This window comes from Salvelinus fontinalis, chromosome 10 (assembly GCF_029448725.1).
Source record: "Salvelinus fontinalis isolate EN_2023a chromosome 10, ASM2944872v1, whole genome shotgun sequence".
Classification (NCBI taxonomy): domain Eukaryota; kingdom Metazoa; phylum Chordata; class Actinopteri; order Salmoniformes; family Salmonidae; genus Salvelinus; species Salvelinus fontinalis.
The window spans coordinates 7705716-7726548 of NC_074674.1; the positions used below are offsets into that span (position 1 = coordinate 7705716).

The window sequence follows — 20833 nt, forward strand, 5'->3', positions numbered from 1 at the left end:
AGAGTAACAGACAGGGGAGTCACAGACAGGGGAGTAACAGACAGGGGAGTAACAGACAGGAGAGTAACAGACAGGGGTGTACCAGACAGGGGAGTCACAGACATGTGAGTTCTAGGGATGACCATTTTACTGATGAACCAAACTGAACCCAAAGGCACACAGCGTCTATGTGGTCACATGATCACCATGATACCTGCACATCGACTCAGTACTGGTGCCCTGTGTATATAGCCAAGTTACTCACTGTGTATTTCATCTTTGTGTTATTATTTTTCTTCTATTTAAACTAAAAATATCTCTGCATTGTTGGGAATGGCCAGTAAGTAAGCATTTCACTGTTAGTCTACACCTGTTGTTTTTGAAGAATATGACAAATAACTTTGTATTTGATTCGATTGAGCTGGATGACACACCCGGTATTTAAATTCCAAATGGCACCCTATTCCCTACATAGTGCACTCCATCCAGAGCCTTGGTCACAAGTATTGCACTATATAGGGAATAGGGTAGCATTTGGAACACAGGCACAGCATCTGTCTTCTCTTTACTATCTGTCTGCATTCCAGGCTTGTTGTTAAACAGGTTCCACACACATCATATTTATACAGTCCAGAGATGAGGAAAGAACTGTTCACTGTTTGTCACGTTCCTGACCGGTTTTCTGTTATTTTGTATGTGTTTGACGGTCAGGGCGTGAGTTTGGGTGGGTAGTCTATGTTGTGTGTTTCTGTGTTTGTTAAGGGTGACCTGATATGGCTCTCAATTAGAGGCAGGTGGTTTTCATTTCCTCTGATTGAGAGCCATATTAAGGTAGGTGTTTTCACACTGTTTGTTTGTGGGTGGTTGTCTCCTGTGTCAGTGTCTGTATGTTACGCCACACAGGACTGTTTCGGTATTCGTTCGTTCGTTCGTTTTGTATGTAGTCTGTTTCCTGTTCATGCGTTCTTCACGTTATATGTAAGTTCGTGTCCAGGTCTGTTGACTGCTTTTGTTATTTTGTAAATTCTCAAGTGTTTCGTGTTCGTCTATTATTTAAATAAATTCATTATGACTGCATACCTCGATGCGTATTGGTCCGACCCATGCTTCTCCTCTTCAGACGAAGAGGAGGAGAGCAGCCGTTACACTGTTGTTATAAAGGGTTAACAGAAGTGTCTTACATGTCAGCAGTCATGGACATATAGTAGCTTTGTTATATGTTCTTAAACTACAAATATCAATGTTTTTAAAAACACTGAGTCATGTTGCTCAATTTTAAACGCTAACTTCATTGAAGTACGAATGCAGCAGATTTAAAACATAACATCAATTCTATTGGAATATGGTTTTAATGTAATTGAGTATAGAGCGCTGCATGTCACCAGTGAAGAAGAAGAGGGAGGTACGGCACCTGTCTACACCTGAACCAGTCTGACCTGTTCCTTGGACTACAGGTGTAGTCATTTACTACCAGACACCTGACCGACTGGTGAACGAAACCACTGCAGAGGTTGGTTTAAAGATATTAGGTCAGAGAGAGAGAGGGAGTGAGAGTAAGGGAGGAATAGAGACTGAGGGAGAGGAAGAAAGAGAGAGAGAGACGTAGACACTGAGGGAGAGAGACTGAGGGAGAGGTAGAGACTGAGGGAGAGGTAGAGAGAGAGAGAGAGAGAGAGAGAGACGTCGAATGCTGAGGGAGAGAGAGAGAGACGTAGACACTGAGGGAGAGATACTGAGGGAGAGGTAGAGACTGAGGGAGAGGTAGAGAGAGAGAGAGAGAGAGAGAGACGTCGAATGCTGAGGGAGAGAGAGAGAGAAGTAGAGACTTCTTCAGACACCCACATACAGGTCGAACGATCCCTGTGAGGGGTATCATCTCATGCAAGACCAAGGGAGTAATCTATCTCATCACCTGTTCATGTGGAAAAGCCTACAAAGGGAGGCTTACTGGATATCCTATCTGAAAACATTGACCCCTAGTGGTCTGAATATTGACTTTGATCTCAGACCCTTCTTATGAGTAGTCTTTCTCTGTCTTATATATTTAAAAATTATTTTTTACAGCTTATTAGCGTACACCTAAAATGTTCCCCCTGTTGATGATGCTCATTATATATTACGTTTGAACCAATATTACAAAAATTAAATATACGAAATTATGTGAAATTGAATGAAACAATAATGTATGTTGATGCTAATATGATGTACAATATTCCATTATTTTTCTATATGATAACAATAGCATAATATATTTAATATGCCATATACATATATATTTTTTTAAAGTTTCGCTAATACATTTTTATTAACTTAATCATTATGACACACCCCTAACCACTGTCATTGGTTACACTAATTGCACTGTGTGTCTACATAACCTGGTTCAAGTATTTATGACCCTGAGGAAGGCACAGTGATGCCGAAACGTTGGTAAATACCCATTAAATAGCTGGGAGATACATGGAGCCACTTTCTTTATTTTGATAGTTCATGGTTCCAGAAGAGTGACATCATTCAGCGTTGGATTGGCTTTTTCTTCAATGTGTTTGTGTCTCTATACATCTCACAAGACCGTTGAGAATAAAGACATTGTTAACGTCCCAAATACCACCAAATTCCCTACATACAGTGGTTCCTCCTTTAAAGGCTGCGAGCTTACACCGCGGGACTTAAATGTACATAGCGTCACGGCTTCATTGCTCCAGACCACCACGAGGGGGAGACAGAGCACTCAATATGCATTTGGGTCCCAAGGTTTTATATGACCAATCATATCGAGTGGTTCCAATGACGAATTTGACACGGCCCACCCGTCCCTGGTGACTACAGCAAAGATGGCTGACAAAACCTTACGGGGAAGCAAATGTATGCAGTTATAATGTCATAACGAGTCAAGCAATACATGTACAATTGAGAGAAAAATGTTAGTTAATATAGAGAAAAACAATTGTGCATATTGTTTTGTTATGAAGTTAATTTACGAAAATCGCTATTTAGCATTTTTCCCCCAGCCATATCCAATACCAGGTGTCTCAAACTCATTCATTATAGCAAGCAGGGAGCAGGTTTTGACCCTCAACATTCTAGCCCGAAGTCCAGCACGCTATCGACTGTGCCCAAATGTATTCATTGGGGTTGGGGCCGATTGTGGCTAAAAACACTTTATCAATTGGAATCTTTATCGTGGAAAGGTGGAAAAGTATTATTATTAGTTTTTCACAAGCATAGCAGGATGGGCTATTAGCTGAACAATGGACTACTCAACCTTTACTAAAGAATTGTCTAATAGCCAAGCTACTTGAGCTAGGTGTGAACCCCCGCTACCCCTCAACTTGCAACAAATAATTTTCTGGTCTTTCTAGAAAAAGCAGTAGAGATGCACAATAGGTTTCTAAGAGGCTATTCTCCACAGTGTGTGGATGAAGCTCTTAATTTGGCATTGGGGAAACACGCTAAAAAAAAGACCGACTAGAGCTAAAGAACACTCTGTAATATTCACAACCACATATACTTTGAACTCGCAAAAAGTGGGAGATGCAATATAAAACACCGGCATGTTTTATTTACCCAATAAATTGGTCCATGCCAACTGCCAGCCACAAAAGAAAATCAGCCAGGCTCTTTTACGCCCTCTTCCAAATGGTAGGTATAAATAAATGCAGAGGTTGCGCACAATATGGTGTGTGTGAATATTTATGCCACCCACATACAGGAAAACGGTTCCAAATAAATGACATTATTACGTGCTCCAACACCGAAGTTATCGACATTATTATTATTATAGTTATTATTATTATTATTATTATTATTCCGTGGCCTCCAACTGCTCTTAAACGCTAGTAAAACTAAATGTATGCTCTTCAACCAGCCTGCACCTGCCCACCCAAACTCACGCCCTGACCAACCAAAATAGAGACATAAAAAAGATCTCCAAGGTCAGGGCGTGACACCTACCTCATTTGCACACAGTGTATATAGACTTGTTTTTCTACTGTATTATTGACTGTATGCTTGTTTATTCCATGTGTAACTCTGTGTTGTTTGTGTCACACTGCTTTGCTTTATCTTGGCCAGGTCGCAGTTGTAAATGAGAACTTGTTCTCAACTAGCCTACCTGGTTAAATAAAGGTGAAATAAATAAATACAAAATACAAAAAATGGGATGAATTATTATTATTAGTTATTTAAGTGGAGATTATTTGAATCAGAGATTGATTGTTTAACCCTGTTAAGTTGTTCAAATAAAAAACGTATCTGACAGCAAATTATTGGTTGTTGCTGTGCATTTCCTGTTTATGTTCAGCACGTTAACCACAAGCCTACAGTCAGTGACTGGGACCTTCTGATTGAAACCTATATTACAGTGTAGAATTGTTTCAAGCCATGTCCATGAAACTGTTATCATTGGTTTATTTAGTCTATTATATAGTTCATTTCAGTCCATGAATCCAACCTTTCAATTATTTATTTCAAACTTAAATGTTTTTCAGCAATTCAGCATTACAATCACTAACTGCCCCACATCTGAATGAATAGATTATTTCTCTGGCAGAAGTTAGCAATATGGTAATAATGCACAATATCCCCTAATACTTTTTGAAGACTATGAAACTTAATTCAGTTCTGTGCATTTATATTGAGAAACACTGGGCTGTGGTAACATAAGATTGTATAAGATACTAGTGATGGAATTTAAGTGAGCCAGTGTGCAGAGTGACTGCCGTCATCGGAGCCAACACAATCACCTGGCATGTAACCTGGGAACGGTTATAGAGAAACTGTGTGGTCCAGATCACGGGCCTGATGCAGTGTAAGGTCTTCGACTCCATGCTGGCCTTAACCCAGGACCTGTAGCCTGTCAGAGCCATGGCCATCATCGCCATTATCTTCTGGGTTCTGGGAGTCTCCATCATCAGGGCCAAGTGCACCAACTACATCAATAACAAAAAGTCCAAGGCCAAATTGATGATCTCCAGAATGTTCTTCATCCTGGCTGTAATCCTGGTGCTCGTTGCTGTCTCCTGGATGGCCAGCACCATTTGGGGGTGTTGGGGGTCTCGCTCTATATTGGCTGAGCGGCAGCAGCCCTGCTCCTGGTTATGGGGGTCATACTGCTCCCGCTCCTGCCCCCCTAGTGAGATTGAAGTCATGTTTCTGGGAGCCTTTGGATGGATAGTGTCCCTAGTGCCCTGTGTAGTCTATATAGTAGTTTATGTTGGACCCCCCCCATACCCCCTCCATTGCTCGAGTTGTTATGGTGTATGGGGTGCTTTGCTGGTGACACTGTCTGTGAATTTATTTAGAATTCAAGGCACACTTAACCTGCATGGCTTCCACAGCATTCTGCAGCGATATACGCCATCCCATCTGGTTTGCGCTTAGTGGGACTATCATATGTTTTTGAACAGGACAATGACCCAACACACCTCCAGGCTGTGTAAGGGCTATTTTACCAAGAAGGAGAGTGATGGAGTGCTGCTTCAGATTACCTGGCCTCCAGAGAATGAAGGAAAAGCAGCCAACAAGTGCTCAGCATATGTGGTAACTCCTTCATGACTGGTGGAAAAGCATTCCATGTGAAGTTGGTTGAGAGAATGCCAAGAGCTGTCATCAAGACAAAGGGCGGCTATTTGAAGAATCTCAAATATAAAATATACTTTGATTGTTTAACACTTTTTTTGGTTACTACATGATTCCATGTGTTATTTCATACTTTTGATGTTTTCACTATTAATCTAGAATGTAAAAAATAATACAAATAAAGAAAAACCCTTGAATGAGGAGGTGTTCTAAAACTTGTGACCGGTAGTGTATGTTATCTTCTTGAGAATACAGGGGGTGCTGTTTCGCATTAGCATAATTGCCTCTACAGATTAAACTGCCTCTTATTCAATTATTGCTGTTACTATATGCATATAACCATATACCATTGGATAGAAAACAAGCTATGGTTTCTAAAACCGTTCCAATTTTGTCTCTGAGTGAAACACAGGTCATTTCACAGCACTTTCCCTGAGCCAGAAGAAGATTGCAAGATGTGTATGCTCGCTTCAACGCTCTGCCTATATATGGTCATGCCACCTATGACCCGAAACACACTTCATTCGTCTTCCTCTGGGTGTCAGGAAGTTGTCAGAGGAGAAATTTTTTGTTTATCTTGTACTGACGTGAAATAAGACCTATTTCTTTAGCGTGACCGACAACTTCCGGTTTTCTGAAACGCGCGTTTTAGAGGTGCTATTGTCTTTTGTTATGCTGACGTTACGGATGAAAACTATCTCCGTCTCGAAGTTTGTTTGATACATGTGACCATATCATCTTAATGTATGTTTTTTCAATATAGTTTAATCAGATTATTAGAATTTTTTCGGGAGTTTTGCCGTGTTCCGTTCTTTGAGTTTTTTAACTTTGGACAGGGACCGTGCCAGTCGACCAGTACCCAGGCTAAATGAAGAGGGGAAGTTGCCATTGTGAATGGATTGAACGACTCATCAGGACTAAGGACACCTTGATCAACATTCTGATGAAAGATCAGCAATAGTAAGACCCAATTTACGATGTTATTTCATATATCTGTCGTGCATGTGAACTGGTCGGGCGCGCCCAGTTGGTTCTGGCTGGCCTGGTTATGCTAATTTAGCGCTACATTTTGTTTTCGCTATAAAACATTTAATAAATCTGAAATATTGTTTGGATTCACCAGATGTTGGGCTTTCAATGTCTGTACGCTGTGTATTTTTTCTGAAATGTTTTAAGACAAGTAATTAGTTATATAACGTTGGTCTCTGTAATTGTTCTAGCTGCATCAGCACTATATCAGATTGCAGCTGCAATGTAGAACTGTGATTTATACCTGAAAAATGCACATTTAAAAAAAAAAAACTATGCTATACCATAAATATGTTATCAGACTGTCATCTTATGAATTTGTTTGTTGGTTAGTGGCTATCAATATCTTAGTTTAGCCGAATTGGTGATAGCACCTGATGGAGTAAGAAACTGTTGGAGTAAGAAAATGGTGTCTTTTGCTAACGTGTTTAGCTAATAGATTTACATATTGTGTCTTCCCTGTAAAACATTTAAAAAATCTGAAATGGTGGTTTTATTCACAAGATCTGTGTCTTTCATTGGGTGTCTTGGACTTGTGATTTAATGATATTTAGATGCTACTATTTAATTGTGACGCTATGCTAGCGATACTAATCAGTGTGGGGGGGGTGGGGGGTGCTCCCGGATCCGGGTTAGGTACTCTGTAGAGGTTTTAAACAACTTTTGAAGTTAATGTAATGCCATTTTGGTAGCCTAGTGCTTAGAGCGTTGGGCCAGTAACCAAAAGGTTGCTGGATCAAATCCCCAAGCTGACATGGTAAAAAAAGATTTGTCGTTCTGCCCCTGAACAAGGCAGTTAACCCACTGTTCCCCGGGCGAGGGGTTGGGTTAATTGCAGAAGACACATTTCAGTTGAAGGCATTCAGTTGTACAACTGACTAGGTATCCCCCTTTCCGTTTTAAGTGAGAAAACCACTCTGGAGAATGGCGGATTAGCTGCTCCGGATGTGAGCATGAAAAAGATTTTGAATTCACTGTCTAGTGATATAAAGAACCATTTCAAAGTAGAGAAGTGCAGGCAAGAGGTAATAAATACATATTATGTCATTGTTGACAAAGATGAAATATTGAATCTGTCTGACATACAAAAAGCTTGGTGAAAAATACAGAGAATTACTAACTCATTGACAAAAACATGATGGTCTTTAACGGTATTAGCCGAAGTAAGAAAAAGGGATGAGAAATTCTGTCTTGATAACCGTGATAGGACATTGCAGAGAGATAAAGAGAGTTTGGGAGCTCTTGGTGAACAGATAAAAACCATAAAAGAAGAAATTAAACAATTACATGCAAGGGTCGTAAAAGCAGACTTGGCACCCACCTGTGGACCCTTTGTTCCCTCAATCTACCCTCACACTGAGTTGCGCAAGGATGATCGGGTTTCAACCATCAGGTCAGCATTGCCTGGCTTTGAGTCAACAGATTCTGACAGCAGTGACAAACAATGTCTTAAGCCAACCAGAACACAGGCTCTAAAAGGTAGTAAAGAGGGTGACAGTAATCACACATAAATCAGCATCTCCAAAACAGTTGGATGAATTGTCTTTAAAGACTTTGAAGCATTCACGAGATGCACAGCACCAACCAGGAAACGTTTTGCAGTCAGATACAATTATTTTATTTGAACATATTTCACAGGGTTAAACAATCAACTACAGATTCAATTCTTTCTCTACTTAAATTCATTCCATTTTAAAGAAACATAAATAGAAGCATCAGTATTGGTATAGAACATCAGAGAGGAAACAGTGAGAATCTGTCTCTTCGTTGCAGTATCAGGAACTTCTCCTCCCAGTATAAATTAACTGAATATTTTTTTACTTTATTTTTATTTCACCTTTATTTAACCAGGTAGGCTAGTTGAGAACAAGTTCTCATTTACAAATGCGACCTGGCCAAGATAAAGCAAAAAAAAACAACAACACAGAGTTACACATGGAATAAACAAGTGTACAGTCAATAACACAATAGAAAAAAAGAAAGTCTATATACAGTGTGCGCAAATGGCGTGAGGAGGTAAGGCAATATATAGGCCATAGTAGCGAAGTAATTACAATTTAGCAAATTAACACTGGAGTGATATATGTGCAGATGATGATGTGCAAGTAGAAAGACTGGTGTGCAAAAGAGCAGAAAAGTAAATAAAAACAATATGAGGATGAGGTAGGTAGATTGGATGGGCTATTTGCAGATAGGCTATGTACAGCTGCAGTGATCGGTTAGCTGCTCAGATAGCTGATGTTTAAAGTTAGTGAGGGAAATATAAGTCTCCAGCTTCAGCAATTTTTGCAATTCGTTCCAGTCATTGGCAGCAGAGAACTGGAAAAAAGGCGGCCAAAGGAGGTGTTGGCTTTGGGGATGACCAGTGAGACATACCTGCTGAAACGTGCGCTATGGGTGGGTGTTGTTATCGTGACCAGTGAACTGAGATAAGGCGGCGCTTTACCTAGCATAGATTTATAGATGACCTGGAGCCAGTGGGTCTGGCAACAAATATGTAGCGAGAGCCAGCCGACTAGAGCATACAGGTCGCAGTGGTGGGTGCTACATGTGGCTTTGGTGACAAAACGGATGGCACTGTGATAGACTGCATCCAGTTTGCTGAGTAGAGTGTTGGAAGCTATTTTGTAAATGACATCGCCGAAGTCGAGGATCGGTAGGATAGTACGTTTTACGAGGGTACGTTTGGCGGCGTGAATGAAGGAGGCTTTGTTGCGAAAAAGGAAGCCGATTCTAGATTTCATTTTGGATTGGAGATGTTTAATATGAGTCTGGAAGGAGAATTTGCAGTCTAGCCAGACACCTAGATATTTGTAGTTGTCCACATAAGTCAGAACCATCCAGAGTAGTGAATATTTGAACACAATATGTCATAAACAATTTTTTGACCTGCTAAAGACAAGGTGGAACAATAACTATGTTGTTTTCACACCTATCTTCCAATATTCTAACATTGAAAAGATAGGATAGAGACATTTTTCATCATAGAATTAAATATAGAATCACAATTATGGGATCCCTATGGTTTTTATAACAAGAAAGTACAGCTTATGGACAGAGATGTTCGTGAGAGGTTGATTTAGTCATTGTCGAGTCTTCCCTCAACCAAATCCTAACCGTAAGCATTAGTGGGGGAAATGCTAAACTGACCCAAGATCCGCAACTAGGAGCAACATCCCCCCTAGACCCCGAAGCCTGTTCTGGGGCGCAATGATTGTAATGGTCTGGGTGTAGCTGGTGCAGAGGAGTCAGGCGCAGGACAGCAGAGATGAGTAACACAATAAACTTTACTCAAAATTCCAATAATATGTCGTAATACTGAGCAATAACGGACCGAAAATACAATAAAACAATCACGCACAAAAATCATGGGTTAAACAGAGGGTTAAATAATGAACATGTAATTTGGGAATTGAAACCAGGTGTGTAAAACAAAGACAAAACAAATGGAAAATGAAAAGTGGATCGGCGATGGCTAGAAGGCCGGTGACGTCGACCGCCGAACGCCGCCCGAACAAGGAGAGGGACCGACTTCGGCGGAAGTCGTGACAATGATAAAGGGACTGGGCCTCATAGTACACATCAATAGATTGAAACTACATGCTGAAAAACCCTTGAGTGTGAAATAAAGAATTGTAAGTTTGGATTCATCGACTGAAATGAACAATATAATAGACTAATTAGACTAATGATAACTGTTTCATGATAACTGGTCCCAGTCACTGACTGTAGGCTTGTGGTTAACGTGGTGAACATAAACAGGAAATCCACAGCAGCAACAAGGAAACGTTTTGCAGTCAGATACAATTATTTTATTTGAACATATTTAACAGGGTTAAACAATCAACTACTGATTCAATTCTTTCTCTACTTAAGTGCATCCAATTTTAAAGAAACATAAAGAGAAGTATCAATACTGGTATAGAACATCAGAGGGGAAACAGTCAGAAAATGTCCCTTCATTGCAGTCTCCTCAGGAACTTCTCCTGCCACTCTAAATTAACTGAATAAATCACAATATGTCATAATATCCTCTTTGACCTGTTCAAAACAAGGTGGAACAATAACTATCTTGCTTTCACACCTATCTGGTCCCTTCCAATATTTAACGTTGAACAGACTGGATAGAGGCCATTTTTCATAACAGAACTACATATAGAATCACAATAATATTGCCTTCATTTTTTTCATAAAAAGAAATTACAGCCTCTCTGTTCAAACCTCTTGTCACACCCTGGCCTTAGTATTATTGGTTTTCTTTATTATTTTAGTTAGGTCAGGGTGTGACATGGGGAATGTTTATGTTTTGTTGGTGTTGGGTGTTTATATGGTAAAGGGGTTATGGGTTGTTGTATAGTATATGGGTTTGTGTGGAGTACAGGTGTCTAGTGTTTTCTATGTATGTTTAGTTGTCTAGGAGAGTCTATGGTGGCCTGAATGAGTTCCCAATTAGAGACAGCTGATTTCGGTTGTCTCTGATTGGGAGCCTTATTTAGGGTAGCCATAGGCTCTCATTGGTTGTGGGTAATTGTCTATGTAAGAACGTTAGTAGCCTGTATGTTTGTGCACAACGTTTGTAGCTTCACGGTCGTTTTGTTATTTTGTTGTTTTGTTAAAGTGTTTTGTTTCGTTTCTTGTATTCTTCGTGTTGTTTAATAAAAGAAGATGGCTTATTTTCCAAGAGCTGCATTTTGGTCCGTTAATCCGCCACACGATCGTGACAGAATTACTCACCTCACATCCCGCACACGCTCTGTCGGGTGGATCTTGTGCCTCACGCACCAACACAGCAGCTCCCTCATTTCACTCTCTTCCAACCTCCCCAATAAATCCTTAACCGTCTCTGCATCATTCCCATTGCTCCCCTCCAATCTCAGCCCGACTGGCTCAGGTTCCCTCTTAGAGGAAGCACGGGAAGCACGGGAAGTTGACGCAGTTCTCCCATCTGGACTCGCCACATTCCCCATGAGCCCCTCCCCCAAAAAATTTTGGGTATTACTCACGGGTCTCCAGCCTTGCTTCCTTGCTGCCTCCTCATATCGCCTCCTCTCGGCTTTCGCTGCCTCCAGCTCTTCACGAGGGAGGCGATATTCTCCAGGTTGAGCCCAAGGTCCCTTTCCTTCCAATTCGTCCTCCCATCTCCAGAAATCCTGTGTAGGTAGGTCCTGTTGCCGCCTTCCATGCCGCTTGGTCCTACGGTGCGTGTCTCCAGCCCGGTATCACCAATTCCGGCACCACGCACTAAGCCTTTTGTGCGTCTCCAGAGTCCTGTGCATCCTGTTGCTGCTCCCCGCATTAGCCCTGAGATGCGTGTCCCCAGTCCGGTACCACCAGTTCCGGCCCCACGCACTAGGCCTAATGTGCGTCCCCAGGGTCCAGTATGCCCTGTTCCTGCTCCCCGCACTAGCCCTGAGATGCGTGTCCCCAGCCCGGTGCCACCAGTCCCGGCACCACGCACCAGGTCTACAGTGCGCCTCAGCCGGCAGGAGTCTGCCGTCTGCACAGCGATGACTGAACTGCTCGTCTCCCCAGCGCCATCTGAGCCATCCGTCTCCCCAGCGCCATCTGAGCCATCCGTCTCCCCAGCGCCATCTGAGCCATCCGTCTGCAATGAGCCTGCAAAGCCGCCCGTCTGCCATGAGCCTGCAAAGCCGCCCGTCTGCCATGAGCCCACTGAGCCGTCCGCCAGACAGGAGCCGCTAGAGCCGCCAGCCAGACAGGAGCCGCTAGAGCCGTCCGTCAGACAGGATCTGCCAGAGCCGCCAACCAGACAGGATCTGCCAGAGCCGCCAACCAGACAGGATCTGCCAGAGCCGCCAACCAGACAGGAGCAGCCAGATCAGTCAGCCAGCCATGAGCAGCCAGATCCGTCAGCTAGCCATGAGCAGCCAGATCCGTCAGCCAGCCATGAGCAGCCAGATCCGTCAGCCAGCCATGAGCAGCCAGATCCGTCAGCTAGCCATGAGCAGCCAGATCCGTCAGCTAGCCATGAGCAGCCAGATCCGTCAGCTAGCCATGAGCAGCCAGATCCGTCAGCTAGCCATGAGCAGCCAGATCCGTCAGCTAGCCATGAGCAGCCAGATCCGTCAGCTAGCCATGAGCAGCCAGATCCGTCAGCTAGCCATGAGCAGCCAGATCCGTCAGCCAGCCATGGGCCATCCCTCAGTCCGGAGCTGCAATCCCTCAGTCCGGAGCTGCAGTCCCTCAGTCCGGAGCTGCCATTCCTCAGTCCGGAGCTGCCATTCCTCAGTCCGGAGCTGCCCCTTACCCTGGTGCTGCCCCTTACCCTGGTGCTGCCCCTTACCCTGGTACTGCCCCTGATCCTGGTACTGTCCCTGACCCTAGTACTGCCCCTGACCCTGGTACTGCCTCTTACCCTGGTACTGCCCCTTAGTCCGGAACTGCCCCTGAATGCAATGGGGTTAAGGTGGAGGGGGGTCGTTTGGAGGAAGCCTAGGAGGTGTTTAGGTACTGTGGTGACGTGGGGACCGCGACCAGAGCCGGAGCCGCCACCGTGGATGGAAGCCCACCCAGACCCTCCCCTAGACTGTGTATGGTGCGCCCGGAGTTCGCGCCTCAAGGGGGGGGTTATGTCACACCCTGGCCTTAGTATTATTGGTTTTCTTTATTATTTTAGTTAGGTCAGGGTGTGACATGGGGAATGTTTATGTTTTGTTGGTGTTGGGTGTTTATATGGTAAAGGGGTTATGGGTTGTTGTATAGTATATGGGTTTGTGTGGAGTACAGGTGTCTAGTGTTTTCTATGTATGTTTAGTTGTCTAGGAGAGTCTATGGTGGCCTGAATGAGTTCCCAATTAGAGACAGCTGATTTCGGTTGTCTCTGATTGGGAGCCTTATTTAGGGTAGCCATAGGCTCTCATTGGTTGTGGGTAATTGTCTATGTAAGAACGTTAGTAGCCTGTATGTTTGTGCACAACGTTTGTAGCTTCACGGTCGTTTTGTTATTTTGTTGTTTTGTTAAAGTGTTTTGTTTCGTTTCTTGTATTCTTCGTGTTGTTTAATAAAAGAAGATGGCTTATTTTCCAAGAGCTGCATTTTGGTCCGTTAATCCGCCACACGATCGTGACACCTCTATGGACCCCCCATCCCGGATCCGGGATCATCCTCATCAGAAACGCTGACTAGCATAGCCTAGCCTATCGCCACAGGGATATCATATAATCTAATTTCATGAAATCACAAGTCCAATACAGCAAATGAAAGATAAACATCTTGTGAATCCAGCCAACATGTCCGATGTCCGATTTTGAAAATGTTTTACAGCGAAAACACAACATATATTTATGTTAGCTCACCACAATAGCCCAACACACAACGCCATTTTTCACCGCAAAGATAGCTTTCACAAAACCCACAAATAGAGATAAAATTAATCACTAACCTTTGAACAACTTCATCAGATGACAGTCTTATGACATCATGTTATACAATACATTTATGTTTTGTTCGAAAATGTGCATATTTATAGCTACAAATCGGGGTTTTACATTGCAGCCATGGTCACAAATGGCACCAAAATGTCCGGAGAAATTTTAGACAGCCACGTAATCTAACAGAAAAACTCATCATAAACTTTGCTGAAAAATAAGCGTTGCACATATAATTAAAGATATACTGGTTCTTAATGCAACCGCTGTGTTAGATTTAAAAAAAATAACTTTAGTACAAAGCACAGCATGCAATAATCTGAGACAGCGCTCAGCCATTCTCCGCCATGTTGGAGTCCAAAGAGTCCACATAAATACGAAATAACATCATAAATATTCCCTTACCTTTGATGAACTTTCATCAGAATGCAGTGCCAGGAATCCTAGTTCCACAATAAATCGTTGTTTTGTTTAAGAATGTCCATTTCTTCTGTCGAATTAGCAACTTTGGCTAGCATGGTGGAGCTCACGTGTCCATGAAGATTTTATTCTCAACTGGTCAAACTCAGTTGAGAATCCATCTTCAGGATGTTTTTCACAAATATATTCAATAACGTCCCAGACGGAGCATTTCTTCGGGTCTACCTAACGCATTGCAGACAACGATATGACAAACCTAAGTGCGTAGCCAAGTACTACCAATATGGCTGACCTCTCACTCCAACGACTCTCATCCGGTCCCAGGGAAGGCTAGACACTTCATTCCATGTTCTACTGCCTGTTGACATCTAGTGGAAGGGGTATGAAGTGCATACAGATTCATAAATACAAGACAATTGAATAGGCAATGCCTTTGACAGAGACCCATTTCAGAATTTTCACTTCCTGTTTGGAAGTTTGCCTGCCTATCTGTGAGTTCTGTTTTACTCACAGATATAATTCAAACCCTTTTAGAAACTTCAGAGTGTTTTCTATCCAATAGTAATAATAATATGCATATCATATCATATGATCTAGGACAGAGTACGAGGCCGTTTAAATTGCGCACAATTTTATCCAGAAGTGAAAAGAGCGCCCCCTATTTCCAAGAGGTTTTAACCTAGTAGTAGCAGCAGCTACACCAGACTACGATCCAACCACCATATGACATAAACTCCTCTATGACCTGTTGAAGACAGAGTTGTTAGCGGGAAGTTGATTGAGTCTGGCTAGTTCCTCTTGAATATGCAGCAGCCCAGACTGGTCCCTCCTATCAGTAGCATGGAGGTTGATCAGCTACTCAACTCAGCTAAAACAACCAGGTCATATCGGATGAACCAGACAAGATATGTGAGCTGCAGGTGGACATCCATTCTTAAGTAATGGTCAACCAAAAACACAGTGGTGAGCTGCAGGATACCAGTCAGGATGAAGAATATTCCAACGATGAACCTGGCCCTGATCCTGATCCTGTTACTCTTGATGCAGTTACAGAACCTGGTCCCAAAGATGGACCCCATCACTCCTAGAGCTCCCAGGGTGGAGGAGATGGAGGTGATCGTCATCAGAACCTTCCACATGCCCCAATAAGGGGGCGGAGGATAATACAATATAGAGATACAACAAGACACTAGGGAGACTATCCATCCAAAGATTCCCACAGTGATGCACAGTATGACCCTCCAATCAGGAGCAGGGTGGGTACCACCCAGCCGAAGTACAGCGAGGCCCCCAACACAGTCTTTCTTTTGATCTGCGTGGAGGAGTCGCTGATGATTGATCTGGCTACCAAGGAAACAGGGATGAGGATGAGAATTCCGGCCAGAATGAATTATATTCCAGTGATATTTATCAACTTGTCCTGAGATGTTTCATCTTTGACATAGTTGGTGCACTTGGCGCTGACCATGGAGACCACAACCCCCAGGACCCCCAGGATGATGGCAGTGAGGATCATGGGTCTGGCGGCCTGCAGAACATTGGACAAATACCACCCAATGGAGTTGTACATCTCACACCTTGTCACCTCACATCCACAGGCCTTACAAGACCACGTCTGTATTGGTAAAGTTAGTTGCTATGAAGGTTGTCTCTATCCAGGTGGGGAGAGCACAGATCACGAGGGTCTGTGTTTTGTGCAATCCTTTGCAGTCGATTTCACGTCCACAGAAGACAATCTTGTCTTTGAAGAACTCACACTTCTGTAAGTTTGCCTGTAGACCATACTCTTTCAGTCTTTTCAGGACCTCTTCCAGGTTAGCCAGGTGCTCTTTGTCGGTGCGTCCTGTTATGATCATGTCATCCAGGATACACTGGGTTCCTGGGATTCCTTGCAAAATCTGGTCAATGGTTCGTTGCCAAATGGCTGGGGCTGATGCAATGCCAAAACCAGGCGGTTATACCTGTATAGACGTTTGTGTGTGTTTATTGTCAGGTACTGTTTGGAGCTCTCTTCAACCGGTAGCTGCAGATAAGCCTGTTTCAGATCAATTTTACTGAAGTGTTTCCCACCAGCTAGTGCAGCAAAGATGTCATCCAGACGTGGCAGGGGGTATTGGTCCACATGCAACATTGAATTCACAGTTACCTTGAAGTCCCCACACATTCTAACAGACCCGTTTTTCTTCACAATAGGAACTATGGGTGTGGCCCATTCGCTTCTGTCCACTTTCGTCAGGATCCCTGTATCCTTCAAGCGATCGATTTCCGCTTCCACCTTTGGTCTCAGGGAGTATGGAACAGATCTGGCTTTGCAGAATTTTGGGGTTGCGTCATCTCTTAGTACACATTTTGCTGTGAAGCCTTTTACTGTTCCCATCTGATCACTGAACACTGTGTTTTATTTCTTCCGCAAGTGTTCCAGTGTTTGGTCTGTGCCTTTCTCTTTGGACTGGAACGTGTGGAGCATTTTCAAGTCACACCAGTTCAGCTTTATTTTTGAAAGCCATTCCCTGCCAAATAATGGGGGGCCAGTTCCAGGCACCACATACAGCTGTAACTGCTGTGTTTGCCCCCCATACTGCACTCTGACCTGCAACGCCCCCATTGGGCTCAATCTCTCTCTTGAGTAGGCCTTCAGCAACACATTTGTGTTCTTCAGCTTGATAGCCTTGAAGTGCTCATTGTAGACAGTAGTGGAAATTATAGACACTGCAGATCCTGTGTCCAGCTCCATTTTGAGGGGTTTGCCTTCGATATCTGGTGTCACCCATATTATGCTACTGCTGGGAGAAGTCACTGTGTTTAACTCCATTGTACCAATTACTCGTTCATCTGAATCACTGCCACTGTTCTCTGCTAGTGCATTCACAGACCCTTTAATTTTCTCAGTTTTCCTGTTGTGACTGAATTTTGCTCTGCATGCTCTTTGAATGTGCCCCCTTCTACTGCATTTGTGACAAATTTCGTCTTTGAATCGGTAGTCCTCTGCTCTGTGACCATCTCTGTCACACCTGTTGCATTTGTCAGCCACACGGGGGCGCTGTCGGCTGCGTGAAAACTTGTGCAGGGAAGTTTGTGATTAGGTCAGTATTTATTTTACTTTGCAACTCAAATGCATCTTTAGTCGCGATTTCCATAGCCACAGCAATTTCAACAGCCTTTGCAAACGTGAGATCTGATTCTGTGAGAAAACGTTTTTGAATGTGTTCATGTTTCAGTCCACAAACAAATCTATCCCTTAATATTTCATTTAGGTTCTCAGCTCGAGGCACTACCGGTCACAAGCACAGTTATCAAACAGGAGACAAGGAAAGATGTGACCTTGTCAAAAGTGTTCACCTACACCATGTCAGGATGGCCAGCTACAGGCAGAGAGGAGCTGACTCCGTATTTCCAGCGGAGAAATGAAATTACAACGTACCAAGGATGTTTGATGTGGGGAATGAGAGTCATGATACCCCAGAAATGTCAACATCAGGTTTTGCAGCAACTACATGAAGGTCATGTTGGAACTGTCAAAATGAAGCTGCTCGCAAGGAGCCACTTCTGGTGGCCAGGTCTGGATCAACAGATAGAAAACATGGTGAAGAACTGTAGCGGATGTTTGGAAACCCTTCACATGCCTGCTCCTGTCCCAGTCCACCCATGGGAATGGCAGAGAATTCATGTGGACTACGCTGGTCCCTTTGAAAAGCACATGTTTCTGGTTATAGTTGATGCCCATTCCAAATGGCCAGAGGTGTTTTGCACTGACTCCTCCACCTCAGCTCAGACGATAGTGTCTCAGAACAACGTTTGCACGCTTCGGATTGCCGCTGCAGCTGGTAAGTGACAACGCGCAAGCTTTTGTAAGTGACGAGTTTACAAGGTTAATGTCAGTAAATGTAATCAAGCACTCAACCTCAGCTCCGTACCACCCTGCCACCAATGGGCTGGCAGAACGCTTTGTGCTAACGCTAAAGCAAGGACTCCGTGCAGCAAAACGAGACGAAGGGACTTTGCAAACAAAACTGGCCAAGTTCCTGGCCTCCTACAGAAACACCCCACATGCCACGACAAATGAAAGCCCAGCCGCACTGATGTTCGGGAGGCCTCTCCGCACACGGCTGGACATCATGAAGCCAAACAGGCGTAATGAAGTGCTGAACAAACAAGCCAAGATGCTCTCCGGTGGCCGGGGGAGCGCCATCTCCAAACAGGACAGGAAGTGATGGTGCGAGACTACAGAAGAGGAGGGAAATGGACAAGAGGGACCGTACATACACAAATGGGACACAGAACTTACCAGGTTCAAGTGAGCCCAGACATAATGTGGTGGCGTCACATTAACCAAATGCATTCCACGGAAAACAACACAACAATCGAGAGAGAACAGGCACAGAGAGCTCCTGAGAGTGACACACAGGGAACTGTAGAGGACGGTGGGGCAGTAAAGAGACCCCAGGCTGAAAGAAGGGAACGTGTTGATGAAGGTGCTGCTATAACAGAAGCTATAATGGAACAAGCACACACTGAGGATGTTCAGGAGCCTCCAGACAATCCTAGGCGCTACCCAGAACGAAGGCACCGTCCACCAGACAGACTGGACTTCAAATCAAAAGATGCAAAATAACTACAACAAGTTCTGAGAAATGTTTCAGTTGTGGTTTGGTAAAAGTAACTCTGATTGTATAAGAGAAGGAATGTTATGTTCTGTTAATTACTGATGTCCCCTTTAAGAATGGAGCACCCTTGGCCATGCGCAGTGTTGTTCTATGTTATTCTGGTACTAACTCGTTTTAGTAAATGTGTAGCTCCAGTTCAATTTCTTGTATTCAGAGTCTTTCTTATTATATACATAAGTAATAAGAGCTAAGACACTACAGTTAGAATATTGGAAGGGACCAGATAGGTGTGAAAGCAACATAGTTATTGTTCCACCTTGTCTTTAACACGTCAAAGAGGAGATTATGACATATTGTGTTCAAATATTCAGTTAATTTAGACCCTGATGAGAAGGTACTGATGAGACTCGGCAATGAAGGGACATTTTCTGACTGTTTCCTCTCTGATTTCCTATACCAGTATTAATACTTCTCTTTATCTTTCTTTAAAATGGGATGAATTTAAGTAGAGAAGGAATTGAATCAGAGGTTGATTGTTTAACCCTGTTAAATATGTTCAAATAAAAACATATCTGGATGCAAAGTGTTTCCTGGTTGTTGCTGTGCATTTCCTGTTTATGTTCACCACGTTAACCACAAGCCTACAGTCAGTGACTGGGATCTTCTGATTGAAACATATATTACAGTGTAGAATTAATTCAAGCCAAGTCCTTGAAACAGGTAGCATTAGTCTATTTACTGTATTATATAGTTCATTTCAGTCCATGAATCCAACCTTACAATTATTTATTTCACACTCAAGGGTTTTTCAGCATGTAGTTTCATTCTAACTGAATGTCACTAGTATCTCTGTTAAGTGTGTCTCAACCACATACTGACCCACATCTCAATGAATAGGTTGTTTCACTGGCAAAAGTTAACAATATTGCTGTATTGCACAAGATCCCCTAACACTTTTTGAAGATTATGAAACTTAATTCAGTTCTGTGCATTTATATTGAGAAACACTGGGCTGTGTTAACATAAGATCATATAAAATACTAGTGATGGAAAACATTTTAGTCAGTGTGCAGACTGGCTACCTTCAAATCAAATGTAATTTGATGCAACCTTACAACCTTACAACATTGTCACCTCTCATGTAACCTGGGACCTGGGACCTGACCTGACCTGGGACCTGATGCAGTGTCAGGTCTACGACTACATGCTGGCCTTAACCCAGAATCAGCAGCCGTCAGAGCATTGGCCATCATCTTCTGGGTACTGGGAATATCCATATTCGGTGCCAAGTGCACCAACTACATCAATAACAAAAAGTCCAAGGCCAAAGAATTGATCATCTCCAGAATGATCTTCATCCTGGCTGTAATCCTGGTGCTCGTTGCTGTCTCCTGGACGGCCAGCACCATTTGGGGGAGTTGGGGGCCTCGCTCTACATCTGCTGGGAGGCAGCGGCCCTGCTCCTGGTTATGGGGGATCATACTGCGCAGCTCCTGTCCACCGAATGAGATTGAGTCATATTACTAACATCAAGGCGGTGACCCGTTCCTGTAGGTTCATGCTCTACAACATTCGCAGAGTACGACCCTGCCTCACACAGGAAGCGGCGCAGGTCCTAATCCAGGCACTTGTCATCTCCCGTCTGGATTACTGCAACTCGCTGTTGGCTGGGCTCCCTGCCTGTGCCATTAAACCCCTACAACTCATCCAGAACGCCGCAGCCCGTCTGGTGTTCAACCAAACGTCACCCCGCTCCTCCGCTCTCTCCACTGGCTTCCAGTTGAAGCTCGCATCCGCTACAAGACCATGGTGCTTGCCTACAGAGCTGTGAGG

The 20833-nt window shown here is 43.5% G+C and overlaps 2 pseudogenes; one reads left to right on the top strand and one right to left on the bottom strand.

The window, feature by feature from the left end:
• Positions 1–15247: 15247 nt before the first annotated feature.
• LOC129863170 (uncharacterized) lies at positions 15248–16252 on the bottom strand (annotated as a pseudogene).
• Positions 16253–20180: 3928 nt separating this feature from the next.
• LOC129863171 (claudin-4-like) lies at positions 20181–20527 on the top strand (annotated as a pseudogene).
• The last annotated feature ends 306 nt before the right edge of the window (positions 20528–20833 follow it).